This window comes from Prionailurus viverrinus, chromosome E2 (genome assembly GCF_022837055.1).
Source record: "Prionailurus viverrinus isolate Anna chromosome E2, UM_Priviv_1.0, whole genome shotgun sequence".
NCBI classification, from domain to species: Eukaryota; Metazoa; Chordata; class Mammalia; order Carnivora; family Felidae; genus Prionailurus; species Prionailurus viverrinus.
In genome coordinates, this window is record NC_062575.1 from 4,849,728 (window position 1) to 4,864,781 (window position 15,054).

A 15,054-nucleotide genomic window follows, 5' to 3' on the forward strand; every position below is an offset into this window, starting at 1 on the left:
CATCATTGCCTTCATCATCACACCTTGTTCTGTGTGTGTCTTCATTTTTCTTTTCTTATAAGGATACCAGTCATTGGAGTAAAATTGACCCATATCTAGCATGACCTCATTTTAATGTAAAGACATCTGCCAAGAGCTTACTGTCAATAAGGGTACAATTACAGGTACTGAGGGTTAGCACTCAGGCATATTTATTTGACACACACTATGTAACCCACACTAAGGCTAAAGGGCACTAAGTTGTGAAATGTGACTGAGGGGTTAAGGTGCACTACTGGTTTTAGGTTGGGAGTGGAGTGTAGGCAGGGAGAGTAAGGCTGGGCTATATGTGTTGAGAGAATAAGAGGGTAAAAGAAGTCCTAGGAAGGAGGGGATAACGGATGACAAATTAATTGGCAAATGGAGTGAAGTGACAAGGTTGGGTAGAGAGCATAGAAACTTTTTGCCAATGAAGGATTAAAGAAGATAGGGATGGAAGGGAGATAGTTGCCTGTGACTGGAGTACTGGGAGTATTCAGTGCTCCAACCACAGAGAAAGAGTGGAAAGAAAAGATGCCTAGGAAACATCATGGGCACAGGGAGTTAGCATGGGTGGGTGGGGACCTTGAGAGCTGGGAGAACGGTGGTCATCAGGAGGCTAGAGGGCTCACGAGAAAGTCAGGAAATGTAGGGTTGGGGATAACAAGTGCAGGGTCATGAGGAAACTAAGGACTCCTGATAAATGTTGGCTGGCATACGAGAGCAGTGGACATAAAAGACACAAGAAGTGGGCTGACGTATTGGAATGGGGAAGGAAGAAAGAATGGAGAATGGAGTATTTAGGGGCAGTGGAAGGGGAGGAAATTCGGGATGAGGGCTCTGGGATCACGTGAAACGTGCTTGTTGGTATAGAGGTCTAAATACACCTGATGGCATAGGGCTCGCTGCTGTCATGCAGAGCCAGCTTCAGATCCCCTGCCACTCTCTCCTTTTACCTGTCCCTTGCTCATGCTTTCTCAAAAGCAAATGAACATGTTATTTTATTTTTTAAAAGAGAAAGAAATACATGTGTTGGGGGTCCTCAGTAAGTGGAGTGTCCAACATCGACATAGGTTTTGATCTAACGGTTCATGGGTTTGAACCCCACATCAGGCTTGGTGCTGTCATGCTGAACTCACTTTAGATCCTCTGTCCCTCTCACTTTCTTCCCCTCCTCTGCTCAAACTTTCTCAAAATTAAACAAACCTATACAAATTTAAAAAAAAAAAGTGCACCTGCAGGACTGAGAAGAGCAATGAAGAAGACTACAAGTGTCATTTGCAGGGAAAGAGTCAGGTTTCATGGATATCTAGAGGCACCAGGAGTGGAGACTGAGGTCACAATGTGGGACACAGAGAGAGGAGTGGAGATGGGGGAGATGACAATTGCAGGGTCCATTTGTACATCATGGATTCATTCTCATTAAATCTCTGATTTGCACTTGATTCACAATTGTGAGTGGTGTCTAAGTTCAGCCCACAAGGCAAAAAACTTACTTCTATAAAACACCCAGTAATCCTTTCAACTGAATAGACAATAAAGGACCACAGTTGAAACCTTGAGTAAATAGTGAGACTCAACACTTTTTCTCTTCTTCGGACATAACCATGCACAAGGTGTGCCCATGGAGATCATGTGGAAACCATGGTAACAAAATGGATTCTGCCAACAACCTGAATGGTCCTGGAAGTGACTGCGCTTGTAGATGTTCCCACGTAGATCCAATGCCTCATGAACTTTTATTTTATTTTATTTTATTTTATTTTATTTTTATTTTGTTAATAAATGAGATTTATTGCCAAGTTGGTTTCCATACAAAACCCAGTGCTCATCCCAAAGATGCCCTCTTCAATACCCATCACCCACCCTCCCCTCCCTCCCACCCCCCATCAACCCTCAGTTTTGAACCTTGATTTTAACACCAGAGTGCCCTCCACAGAAAGCTGAGCCAAGTCCACTGAATTTCAGACTTACTAACGACAGAATTATGTTTTTATAGTTCCTAAATGCATGCAATTGATTGTGGTAGTGGTAGAACACAACTACACCTAGGCATGCCATTAATTGTAAAATGAAAATGATAAACTCATAAAGTATTTAAATCAAGTAAAAATCTCCATTAATTACCTACATCAATAATAGATCGATCTTCAAACATAACAGTTTTAGGTTGAGGTGGCTCCTGCCTACTATGCAGTTTCACAGTGTATGTAAATTGCATTTGCAATTGTATAACACAAAGACACTAAAATAGTTTGCACTTGGTTCAATGTTTACATAAGTATTGTCACATCGACTTAATCCAATGCTTTCCTTAACCATGCTACATGAAGGTGACATTTTCACACAGGTAGAGATGGATCTACTGCAACACAGAAACACCTCATATCCCAAGGTAATTGTAAGGAAAACCTCCATGTGGAAACATTCTTTTTTATACAACTGCATGGTTGAATGTATCTGTCTTCTGTTATCACACACATCTTGAAATGTGGATGTTTGGTTTGTATATATGAATTAATTGGGTGGTTCTGGGACATGGGATTGTTGTACCATAAGAACCATTCTTATAATGGGTGGACAACTGCTAAATCACACTGGCAAATGGATTAAAAAACAAACAAACAAACAAACAAACAAACAAGGTGCCCTAGTGTTTCAGTCAGATGAAAAACTCATTGGAATTTGGAGCCCAGCTCATATTCCCAGGGTTGTGGGATCCAGCCGTGAGTTGGGCCCCACTCTGAGCATGGTGCCTGTTAAGACTTTCTCTATCCTCTGCCGCTCTTCCCCTGCTTGCACTATCTCTCTCTCAAAAAAAAAAAGAAAAAAGAAAAAAGAAAAGAAAATGAAAAAAGAAAAAAGAACAAAAAGAAAAGAAAACCAAAAAAACCACAATGACAGCAACAACAAAAAACATAAATCTGGTAGTATCCTACCAAATGTGTTTCCACTGTGAAGTAAATTAAATAGGGAAGCCATAACCTGAGGAGGCTCTAATGCCATGGCAGCTTCTGTAATGAAACCACAACTTAATTCTCAGTCATTGCACTTGAATGGAAAAAATATATATAAGCAAATAACTGCAGTCAATTAAGACTCCCAAAAAGAAGGGAAATGCTTAAGATATATCCAATCAACCACTGCCCTTGCTTTGTCTCCACATGGTCTCTGTAAAAACCTTACTACCATTTCCTACAGATGGAACATGTCTATCTATTCGCATACAAATAAGAAAGACAAATTAAATGGTCAAATTAAGTCTTGAAAATTGGAATGTACATCAGTTCATCTTTTAACCCTACACACTACCCCTTTTCATTTTGATCGCTTTCCCCACATGGCTTGAACACCTTGCCCCCTTGCAACTTGGGCAGAAGACTCAGCATGACACCTTTCCCAGCCTCTCACCATCCTCTTTGCACATGCACCTAGGACACCAGTGTGACTCTGCCCTCCCTTGCCCAGATTTCACCCTTGGGTACCTCCTGCACAGACAGAGTTTCCCCAACAAATGATGCATACGCTCACAGAGGATGGGTGGCACCAATAGATCCTCCAGGGCCAAAACCTGCATTCATGTGCTACTTTTCCCACCATCCCAGGTCTCCAGGCACTAGCCTTGAATCCCATCTCAAACAAGCCCACACACCTGAGTTCACATTTTTGATAAACTGACACCAGAGTCTATGTCCAGACCAGTCCTCCCTCTGAACAATGTTGTAACCACATCCAGATTTTTTCTTCTTCTTCATTTTAATGTTTATTTATTTTTGAGAGAGACAAAGACAGAGTGCACGTGGGTTAGGGGTAGAGAGACAAGGAGACACAGAATCTGAATCAGGCTCCAGACTCTGAGCTGTCAGCACAGAGCCCCAAGCAGCGCCCAAAGCACAAACTGCTAAATCATGACTTGAGTCAAAGACGGATACTCAACTGACTGAGTCACCCAGACCCCCTTATCATACCAAGAGTTTTTGATGCTCTCTCCCAATTCTGTCTTTACTGTTGCCAAAACTTCCCACATGTGCACAGAGAGAATGCAGGTGAAGCCCTCCAGGACCCGGATGAGGCCCTTCCCGCAATGCACAGGACCACAGAGAAGGATGGGGAGTGGGATCTGGTTACCCAGGACCACACTGTGTAGTAGAAACTCATAAGCCAACCATCAGTCCCACCTCTCCAGTGGAACTTTTCACGTCCCCAGTTGCCGGTTTCATACTTCAGGCTTAATGTTGTGGGTACACAGCTCAGCTGCCCCAGAATATGAATTGGGAATAGTACCTCTGCCTACATGGGGCTTGCAGACCCTAACAGAGACTTCTCCCTTCAGATTCTGTCAAAAATTACCTCTTACACCACAAAATTGTTCTCCACAGCTCCACTGCTAGTCTCTGATCCTCCCTTCTGAGAACAGAGTTCCTGACTTTTCTACCTGCTGGGTGGCCCAAGTTGGCATTCATACTTTCCTGACATTCAGACTCACATAGAGGAGAGAAAGGACTTACAGTTTGGGGAGTCAGTTTCACCTTTCTGGTTCAAACTGTGCTTCCAAGGTAATATGTTGCATCTCGTCTTCTGGTTCTGGGCTGTCCATTGACAGTCACACATTCAAATCGACCAAATACACAAATGCAAATGATTGACCCATCAAATTTTCCTCAGAGCCTCTATTGCAGCCTTCTTTACTATCTCCCACTCTGCTGTTTATGCTTGTGCCCTCACCTCCAATATTATTCTTAATATTATTTTTAAGATAATGCAAAAGAAGGGAAACAAACTCTACTCCCAGGAAGGCTCACCCAGCAACCAAACCCTCCTCGATAAATGAACATACCATACTCATTTCCCAGGGTTTTAGAAGGAAGAACTCACATAAAATAAGATTACCAACCCAAGGTAAAAAAAATTACCTTAAATTCAAAAACCTGTTTGCTTCTCAAAGAGAATATAAACTCACCCACAAATAGGTAAAGACAAGAATACCATATGACAGCCTACCCAGGATGAAAGAACCTTTGACAAATTACCATGAAAAGAAACAAACAGGGTATGTCATATACCAAAAATGTACATTTAATATTGACACAACAAATACACATATAATGTTATTGACAATTGACATATGACTGATTCCTATTTGGATTAAAAGTGATACAGTCTTCTGGGTGCCTGGGGGACTCAGTTGGTTAAGGATCCCAAGTCAGCTCAGGTCATGATCTTAGAGTGTGTGCGTTTCAGATCCACACCTGCATGCGTGCTGAGAGCTCAGAGTCTGGATCCTGCTTTGGATTCTGCGTCTCCCTCTCTCTCTCAAAAGTAAATAAACAACAACAAAAAAACTCCCTACAGTTTCTTCAAAAGCACTCAGTTGAAAATTGTTATCCAAAAGCATAAAAAATAGTTGAAATCTAAAAATACAATTAATTAGTGTAGTGGCTACTATCATTAAAAAGGAAGGTTTATAGAGAGCATTTGACAAAATATAGCATCCTTTCTTGATAAAAACCTTCAAGAAAGTAGGGATAAAAGGAACATACTTCAACAATCAGGCCATATATGAAAGACCCACAGATAACATCATCCTTACTGCAGAAAATCTGAGAGCTCTCCCCCTAAGGTCAGGAACACAACAGGGATGTCCACTCTCACCACTTGTTCAACATAGTACTGGAAGTCCTAGTCTCAGAAATCAGACCACAAAGAGAAATACAAGCCACCCAAATTGGCATGAAAGAAGTGCAACTATCACTCTTCACAGAAGACATGATATTCTATGTAGAAACCCCCAAGACTCCACCAAAACACTGCTAGAACAGATACATGAATTCATCAAAGTTGTAAGATATAAAGTCAAAACACAGAAATCATTTGCATGACTATACACCAGTAATGAAGCAGCAGCAGAAGAAACTAAGAAATCACACAGACCAATTGATGCATAAGATGGGGAGGGTTTGAGAGGGAGAGAGAGAATCCTAAGCAGGCTCTGTGGTCCCAGTGCCGAGCCCAACGGGGGCTCAAATGCATGAAACTGAGATCACGACCAGAAATGAAACCAAGACTCAGACTCTTAACTGACTGAGCCACCCAGGTGCGCCACAAAAGGTTAGCTTAAAATGACAGAGCCTATCAAAAAGTTACCTTTGAGAAGACTATGAAGGAAAATGTGAAATGTCTCTTGACTATGGTGCTTTCATTTTGGAGTGAGAGAAATAAAGCATCTGGCTGGAAGGACTCCCTTGGTAAAGAACTTTTTTAATTACTTGGTTGTTTCATCATCAACTCATTTTCCTGAGGACTAGTCCTCTTCTGTTTATAGCAGGTTTAAGAATCTGAGATGTTTTCTCGTTCTGGTTCTCTCTGTGTGATGTTTCAGTTTCTTCTTGGCTAGCAATGGGGAAGTGTTGCTGATCTAGCTCTCCTTGTGCAGCCCGTGAGGCTGCATATTACACAATTGACTGGTGTTCAATTAAGACCCTATTAAAAGAAAGATGATTTTCCTCTGTAATAGTCCATGGCCACAATACACTTTACAATCAGGAAAAGCAAAGATGCAGGTCTGTGGCAGAAATGACTTTTCCTCCTAGAAACTTAACATTCTTCACAGTGTTTCCAACATAAATGCTTGATGCATTCTGTAGATAAGATTCTGACTGAATCCAAAGACAAAGGGCATTAGCTCCATCATTAGACGGGGGCAGAGTCAACACTACCCAATAGCCATCCCACAAGGATTCCCATTCACAACACAAAAAATTTAGTTGCACTCTCGCAGGAAGAAGAGACGAAAGAGCCCTTTAACGTACATAACGCTGTGAATTTAGGCTGGCTAAGTCCAGAAAAAACCAAGACACAAAATACAATCAACCGACTCCAGAATGGTATCTGAGGGAACAAGATCATTCACAGGTGAAAATCCTTAAGTAGTGCCGAACATCTAATTCCACTAGGATTCAAAATAAACCATCACAATGGGGAAAAAGGATGGAGAACCACCTTCCAACAATCTGGTGGGACTCGTGTTTAACACACACGGAGGACATGTTTGCAAAAACCTAAATAAATAGAAAAGGATCCTAAGGATGATTTCAATGCTCAAGTGGCCTAAGTGAGGTCCCTTGAAATACTTAATCTGTGTACTCATGCAACCCATCTTCAGAGAGCCATCTAATCAGCTAGACAAATGGAGCTGGATACATATTTTGAGTGCTCCTTAGAAACTTTTAAGGAAAACACTGACAAGATAGTATCCACACAGGTATTAAATAAGGAATCTGCTGAAATAGTGACAAAAACTTTCTTCAAAAATATCAACCCCTGTGGAAGTACTTTCTACTGCACCAGCCTCTTTTTATACGTGAAATGGAATGACAGGAAATGAGGCATTAAAGTCAAACCCTCTGTCAGAGAACAAGAATTCTTGTCTCCTCAAAGGTCCTTCTAGCTGGATGGGAAATCAAATTGACATGACACAGATTAACAGGTGAAAAAAATCCAATTTAATACACATATGTACAGGAAATCCACACAAACATGGAAATTCCAAAGACTGTCCAGCAACATCAGGTCCAAATATCATGGTGAACTAAGGAAAAAGGGGTAGGGGCCTGAGGCTTCAGAGGAAAGCAATGCACTTCACAGGGCGATCAGAAGAGCACATACTTGGTAATTAGATGTTTGTTCTACCTTATAGATGGGTCACTGAGATAACTTTGGCTCTGTTAATAACTCTTTTTCTGGGAAGACTCCCCAATTTAGACTCTTCTGCTTGGTTAAGGGGGAAAAGCTTCTTCTGAACCAGCAGGTTCTCAAGTACCTTCATGTCAAAGTATCTGCATGACAAAGTGGCCATTCTGGGGGTGAGGGGACTGGAAAGGCTGTCCTAAACCACTTCCATTCCCCCATATGAAACTTCCCTGGAAGCCGCACATATTAAAAGTTGACCTACATTGTTTCATGTCATTGATCCAGCATTTTAGTTCTGACGGTAGATCTGTTTAGTCAAACTCGTTTTAGGAGGCCTTGATGCAGGTGCCTTTTCAAAGTTAGCCCTGTGGTTCATGTAATGTTATTCAATGAGGCATTTCTATGAAAACCAAAGAAGACAACTATGTTTCATGATGACATCAACTCTTAAGCCAGTTTCTGACTTCTCAGGGTAGCCAGAGGCACAGACGTCTAGATGTCAGACTTGAATCATCTTCAGATACAGTGAGGGCAAGTAGGAGCAACCTGAAGGATCTTCCTGGTTTGTAGTTCGAATGCCTCTGGTAATCTTTTCAGTGGCCCATACAGCCACAGCACAAAGATTCTCTATACATGAGCTATTATGACGATTTCTTTCCATCAAGTACTTATATGAAGTTTCCAGAGCTTCAGGACAGAAGGCAGTTTTGTCCTCAAATGATTCCAAGACAGAAAGGTAGGAGAAAAATCAAAATGTTACTTTAGGGGGGTGGTGGGTGCATGGGTGGCCGAGTCCACTAAGCGCCGAATCTTGATTTTGACTTGGGTCATCACTGCACAGTTGCAGGGATTGAGCCAGCTTTGGGCTTTGCCCTGACTGACAGCAGGGAGACTGCTTGGAATTCTCCCTCTTGCTCTCTCTCTGCCCCTCCCTCACTTGTGCACCCTAACTCTCTCTCTCTCTGTCTAATTCAACACAGATTTAATAAAACGTTCTTCTCAGTATTTGTAGCCAGGCATTGGAGGACACAAGAAGAAATCAGGATCTGGTACAATTTATGATGAATACTATTAAAGTCTAAATCTACAAAGATGTGTTATTGAAACATTTTTGTCTATAATCATCCTCAGTTTACCAAGTAGAGCCAAGTTAACAGTAATTGGATTGCAAACTCAGTGTATTTGGAGAAAAAAACTTGACCTTCTGATTTATATAAGTGCAGCTACAATAGAGGTTTGACCGATAGATTCTTTAAAACCAGCTTTCCTTGAATTTTTCATAGGAAGTCACTACATTAAACTTTCAATAGCCTCTCAAGGGCAGAAACGAAGCCAAATACTTGCCATCAGTTTTGCCTGCAACACTTATAGATTTGGGTGACTTCTCTATTCTTGAGGTCTCCAAAACATCCCAAGACTATTGAGCCTATTAGGGAATAAAGTTCGTGATTCACCTGGGAAGGCTTCCAGGGATTCTGTAAGCAAGGAATCATGCTCATACTTCCAAGGGGGCTTTATTGGGTCCATGAAGTCCATCAGAGATCCTTATAGCCGTCTCCTCATTTCTGAATCGATTTCAGACTTTCTCAGCTATGATATTCTAGTCAAAGTCTTGGTTACCTAACAGTGTTTCCAACTGTGTCTTGTCATACGGAGGAAAGATTCTTATTGAAATTACGCAAACACATGTATTGGAATAAACATATAAGAATAGGCACCGAGAGTTTCTGAGATCTGGAAGAACCAGGTAGGGAGAAAAGATTAATGTTTCCATTTGTTTACCAAGTTATATTCTGTGCACTTGCTGCAGTCAGTTAACCTACAAGAAAAAGGTTCCTCAATCAGTAAATACCAAAACACTTCCCAGAGGTTTTTCTTTAACTTCCAGGTAGTTAACATACAGTGTAACATTAGCTTCATGTGGACTATATACTGACTCAACAATTCCATAGAACACCCAGGTCTCAACTCACAAGGGACCTCATTATTCCCCATCACTTATTTAACCCATCTGCCTACCCATCTCCACTCTGGTAACCATCAGTTTCCTGTCTATAGTTAAGTGTCTTTTTCTTGGTCTGCCTCTCCCTTTTGTTATTTTTCTTTCCCATTGCTCACTTGTTTTGTTTCTAGATTTCCACATGTGAGTGAAATCATATAGGATTTGTCTTTCTCTGACTCTTTTCAATTAGCATAACACTCTGTAACACCACCCACTCATACAAAAGGCAAGATTTCAGGGGTGCCTGGGTGGCTCAGTTGGTTGAGCTTCAGACTTCAGCTCGGGTCATGGTTTTGCACTTCATGAGTTCAAGCCCCGTGTTGGGCTCTGTGCTAGCAAACAGCTCAGAGCCTGGAACTTGCTTCAGATTCTGTCTCTCTCTCTCTCTCTCTCTCTCTCCCCCTCCCCTACTCATGCTCTCTCTCAAAAATAAACAAATGTTAAAAAATGGCAAGGTTTCATACCTTTTTATGCCTACTAACATTCACATACACACTAAACATTTATTCATTTAGTCAGTGAACAGTTGTGCTAGACTGTTGGAATCAGAAAAGCTCACTGCCTGTCACTGTTAAAGTGCTGCTCCAACAAATCTGGGCCATGGACAGAGCAAGAGTACAGGCCTATACTCATCATGGGACTGATTGACGACAGGAAGGTCCCTCACAACAATGAATTGTCTTTCTTGAAAGGTCACCCATCTACACTGGATCTCACTTTTATTGGAGTTATATCCTGGGATATTAGTGCTTGAACAACCACAGCACACGTCCCGCTGATCCCATTACAGCATCTAGAAATCTTCTTCATCTCCAAATCTACTGTGCCATGTGACATTTTAAAGTTATGCCCAAAACGTTTGCATCATCTAATACCCCTCCTCCATCCACTGCCTCTGATCTAGGCCTGGGCAAACCAGTAATCATTGTCATCTGACAGCTTCTGGGCCTCAGTAAGACAAAGGAATTCAGAGCAATCATGGAGATAAAGGAGGACATCCCCAATCTTCAGAAATCTACCACTTTTGCCAATTCCTTATCTCCATGACACTTATTCATCCAATGACACCAGCAAGAGCTGTCTGGGACCCTGGGTGACTAAAGGGAACCACCTGCAGGTACTTCCCTGCGTTGGAAAGAGTCCTTCACAGTTTCTTTTCATAGGTCTTATCATTCTCTCTGAGGATGATAGCTTCATCATGTTTTACTATTCCCATCCCACATTCCAGCGCTACAGGTCTGAATACCTACAGCCTTACATCTCTCTCATCTCAACTAAGCAGCTAGTGAGGACACTCTCACCACAACACAGGCACAGAAGAATGTTTGTGATGTCTACAAATCTGGCACCAAAAATGAACAAATATAGCACCGGAGATATGGAGACAACTGGAAAATAAAACAAGTAGAAATTATTTTTCTATATGCATTCTCAGTTGTGCAACCTGAGACAGGTGTTTCCTCCACACGCAGAATCCACTGTGCTAATTCTTTACCTTGTATATTTTCTATGTCTCATCTGGGGCTACATTATCACTACTATTGGAATTTGTTTCTCCTACTTATGGGGTATCTATTGCACACCCAGTACTAGCATATGTCCATGTTTGCTTCATATGCACGTCAAAACAACACCCCCCCCCCCCCATGACGGGGGCACATAGCTGTCTTAGCTGTCACGGAGGCATGCTTTAGACCCCCTCCCTAAGCCCAGATTTCACCATTCAGACTAAAACAGGTTTAAGCAACCTCTGTGCCTTCTGTAGGGGACACAGAGGGGAAAGCACTGGAAGAAATTAGACCTGGTTGCTCACAAAGGCAGATTAAAAACATCTTATCAAAAGTTACATTATCTTGTGAGTCTGTAGGGTGTTGTCTAGGGAATTTACTAGTGAGAGGGGCTGGTGTCAGTCAAGGCCCTGTAAAACTCCTGGCTAGGGGCACTTGGCTGGCTCAGTAGGTTAAGTATGGCTCTTGATTCCATAGTTAATGGGTCTGAAGCCTGTGTCTGGCTGTGGGCTGACAGCACCGCCTGCTTGGGATTCCCTCCCTACTACATTGCCCCTCCCATGCTTATACTCTCTGTCTTTCAGAATAAATAAATAAACTTAAAAAGATTGTACTGGCTGTGCAAAATGAATGCCAAATAGGGTTTCATGGAGTACCTTAAGTAAAACATCAAAAGTAACCCTGTAGAATCTATGATATATCCATAATAATATCACAGTATTCACAAAGAGGAGAAAATGGTATAATGGATAAACGAGGGGAAAAATAATGACATATTATGTAAATCCTAAGGCCACGGAGAAAACGGATTACTGGGTATGTTATGCCTTTGTGTTAGGAAATGAGTTATAGATTCCATCAGGTACCTACAACCTTAAATACAAGAGGATGGGCTAACATTGCTGGGGGGATCACAATTCATTCACTACACATCCACTTTAACACATTAAAAACCATTATGTTTTATTAATTAAAATATATTAAGTTCACACAGACCAATTTATGCATTTCAAATCCACTCGACTCAATAAATCGTTGTTCAAAATATAGAATACAAGTGCTAAAAAAACCATTCATTTGTTGACGTAATGACATGGAAATAGTGATTTCCATAAGTGTCAGGCCGGAGACAAGTGTTGAGAGATGTGGATGTACAATTTATGCCATTTGGGGGAAGAGTTAGCTAGGCTCAGACTGCCATCTGTGAAGATGTCTTCATTGCAGCCACATCAACTCATGTGCTCTAACTATTGCTGTTATAAAGATCTATCAGTTCACTGGACTGCCACCTCTTTTGCCTTTAAGACCTTATCGTAAAACATTTTCTTTATAATATTCAGGAAGTTTTTAGAGTTAATAAATGGACAATGGTGTTCTCAACACCTGTCTCAGGACAACTTACATCAGTGGTATAATCACAAACAGCATCTCCATTTAGATTTGTTTCAGATGTACATCATACTGTCCTTTATCCATTGTGGAAAATTAGACATGCCTGGGTCCCATCTAATGAAGAAGGGCATCTCATACCTTTGATGCAACAACAGTCAGCCACATGGTTTCACACACCCACTAGGAATAAATGAATATTCTGAAGTGATTTGAGAGTAGGAATACATTAATACTTGCTACTTACAAATCCCAAATAGGGTCAATGTAAAAAAAAAAAAGCACATTTTGAAATTAAGTATACCTATGCAAAATCCTATCCCCTAGATCTTTTGAACCAGATAGGAGATACGTTTTCCAAGTGTCTAACTCTGTATTATTCCTTAAGTATTTCGAAGCAATGTCTGAATAGAGTGACTGATGTACTCCTTTCTACTTGATTTCTGTAACATTGACATTTGATGTTCAATGAAATACTTTTGTAAATCTACCTTTCCAGTTACTTTCTTATATGCATCTCCTGTGTTTCCTAAAGTGTATATTAAAGTGAGGGTCTTTGTTCATTCATTACATTTCTAGGGTTTGCATGTAGAGTGCATTTTGTGATATCGAGCACAGATTGAATTCCAGGTAAAGGCATGGCCACTTTCCATTTCACACTTTGGCTCCTATGTGATAACTAGAATGTGGAGTAAGATGTGACTTGCAGGGAGAGCTTGCACATTCTTTACATTTGTATGGTTACTCTCCAATAGGAATCCTCTGATGTCCTGTAAGGTCTGGGCACCATTTATAGGCACTGACTTACATTCTTTTTACATTATCAGGTTTCTCTCCAGTGTGAATTCTGTGATGTTGAGTAAGGATTTAGGGCTGCGTAAAGGCCTTGCCACATTCCTTCATTGGTAAGGTTTCTCTCCAGTATGAATTCTGAGAGGGCGAATTAGAATTGAATGCCTGGTAAAGACCTTGCCACATTGTTGACATTTATCAAATCTTTCTCTAATATGGATTTTCCCAGGTCTATTTAGTGATGAGCAGTCCTTAAAGGCTTTACCACATTCTTTACATTTGTATGATTTTTTTCCAGCATCCATTTTTGATGTTGAGTTGGTGTTGACTGCCAATGAAAGACTATGCCACAGTCCTTACAAGTGTACCTTTTCTCTCCAGTACCAATTGTCTCATGTGTATTTAGTCTTGGTGACTGACTAAACACACTTCCAGATTTATAACATGTGTATGGGTGTTTCTCCTCACAAATCGTCTGATGATCACCATAAGAGGACTGCTTGAGATCTTTCCCACATTCATTATATTTATAAGGATTTCCTCTCATATGTGTACTCTTCTGTATAATATGTTTAGATCTTTGAGAAAAGACTTCCTTACCTCTATTACATTCAAAATGGTTGTCTGGCAAATGAGTACGCAGACATTTGTTAACATTTGAGCCCTGGTTAAATGTTTTCTCAGATTCACTGCAAGGAACAATTCTATGTCCATTGAAAATACTCTCGTAGTTTTGTAGGGTTGTTTTCTTTGTGACGTGCCCCTCGAATTGACAGCCCTTAACACTTTCTTCTTTATTTTTAAATCTATGGTTTTCAGAAACAGTTGACTGATAGGTCATTCCAATCCTATTTTCAAATTGGTTCAAATACTTATTTTCTACCTGAATGAGATAACTTTCCAGATTTTCCAATTTTTCTATCGACAAATATTTATGTTTGAATTTTTGACTTGAGTGTTTGGTTACTGAAACACACTGCTTTGTAGAAGTATCTAACTTACAAGGGGAGGTTTTGCAAAATGCTTTATATCCTTCACCATATGGGGCAATGAGATTCTTTTCATGGGCAGATGTCTCCATTTGGAAATGTCCGTCATGATATGTTTGATGACCTTCATTCTCCCCATCGTTGTCCCAGTCTATCATTAAGTGTAAATTCTCATAGGTACTATGTTCACCCACTGACACTTTTTGGAGAGAAGGTTCTAAGCACGGCTTTGACAGGAAATTCTGGGTGCATTGTGAAGATACAGCTGAAAGAGATCAAATAACAGAAAAGTAAAATCATCCCACTTACTACTCTCAGATGAATATACTGAAGACTTCTATTATGCAACCTTAGAATCAATCAGAAAACGTCAGCCAAATGTTTGAGAATGAATCATCAGGACTTCATTCCTCCATGGACACATAAACTTGCACACAAGACACTTACCATATAGCCTAATAGATAATTCTGTAGTATTGTCATGCTATCGTGCAAATCATTTTCCTATACCTTGAATAATCAAGAAAAGTACCACATGAGCCCAAAATCACCACAGAAGGAAACTTAAACATAAAACTGAAATCCTTAAGACAGGATACAGTAAAACTAAGACCATATCTACCATAGGAAGTGTTGGCTTTCATAAAAGATGAACAAAATTGATAGA

At 40.7% G+C, this 15,054-nt stretch overlaps 1 protein-coding gene across 2 annotated transcripts in view; it reads left to right on the forward strand.

Annotated features, from left to right (window-relative positions):
- LOC125152969 (zinc finger protein 345-like) overlaps window positions 1–15,054 on the forward strand; it is a 230,196-nt gene that overhangs the window by 148,167 nt on the left and 66,975 nt on the right. The gene's annotated exons all lie outside the window — the stretch shown is intronic.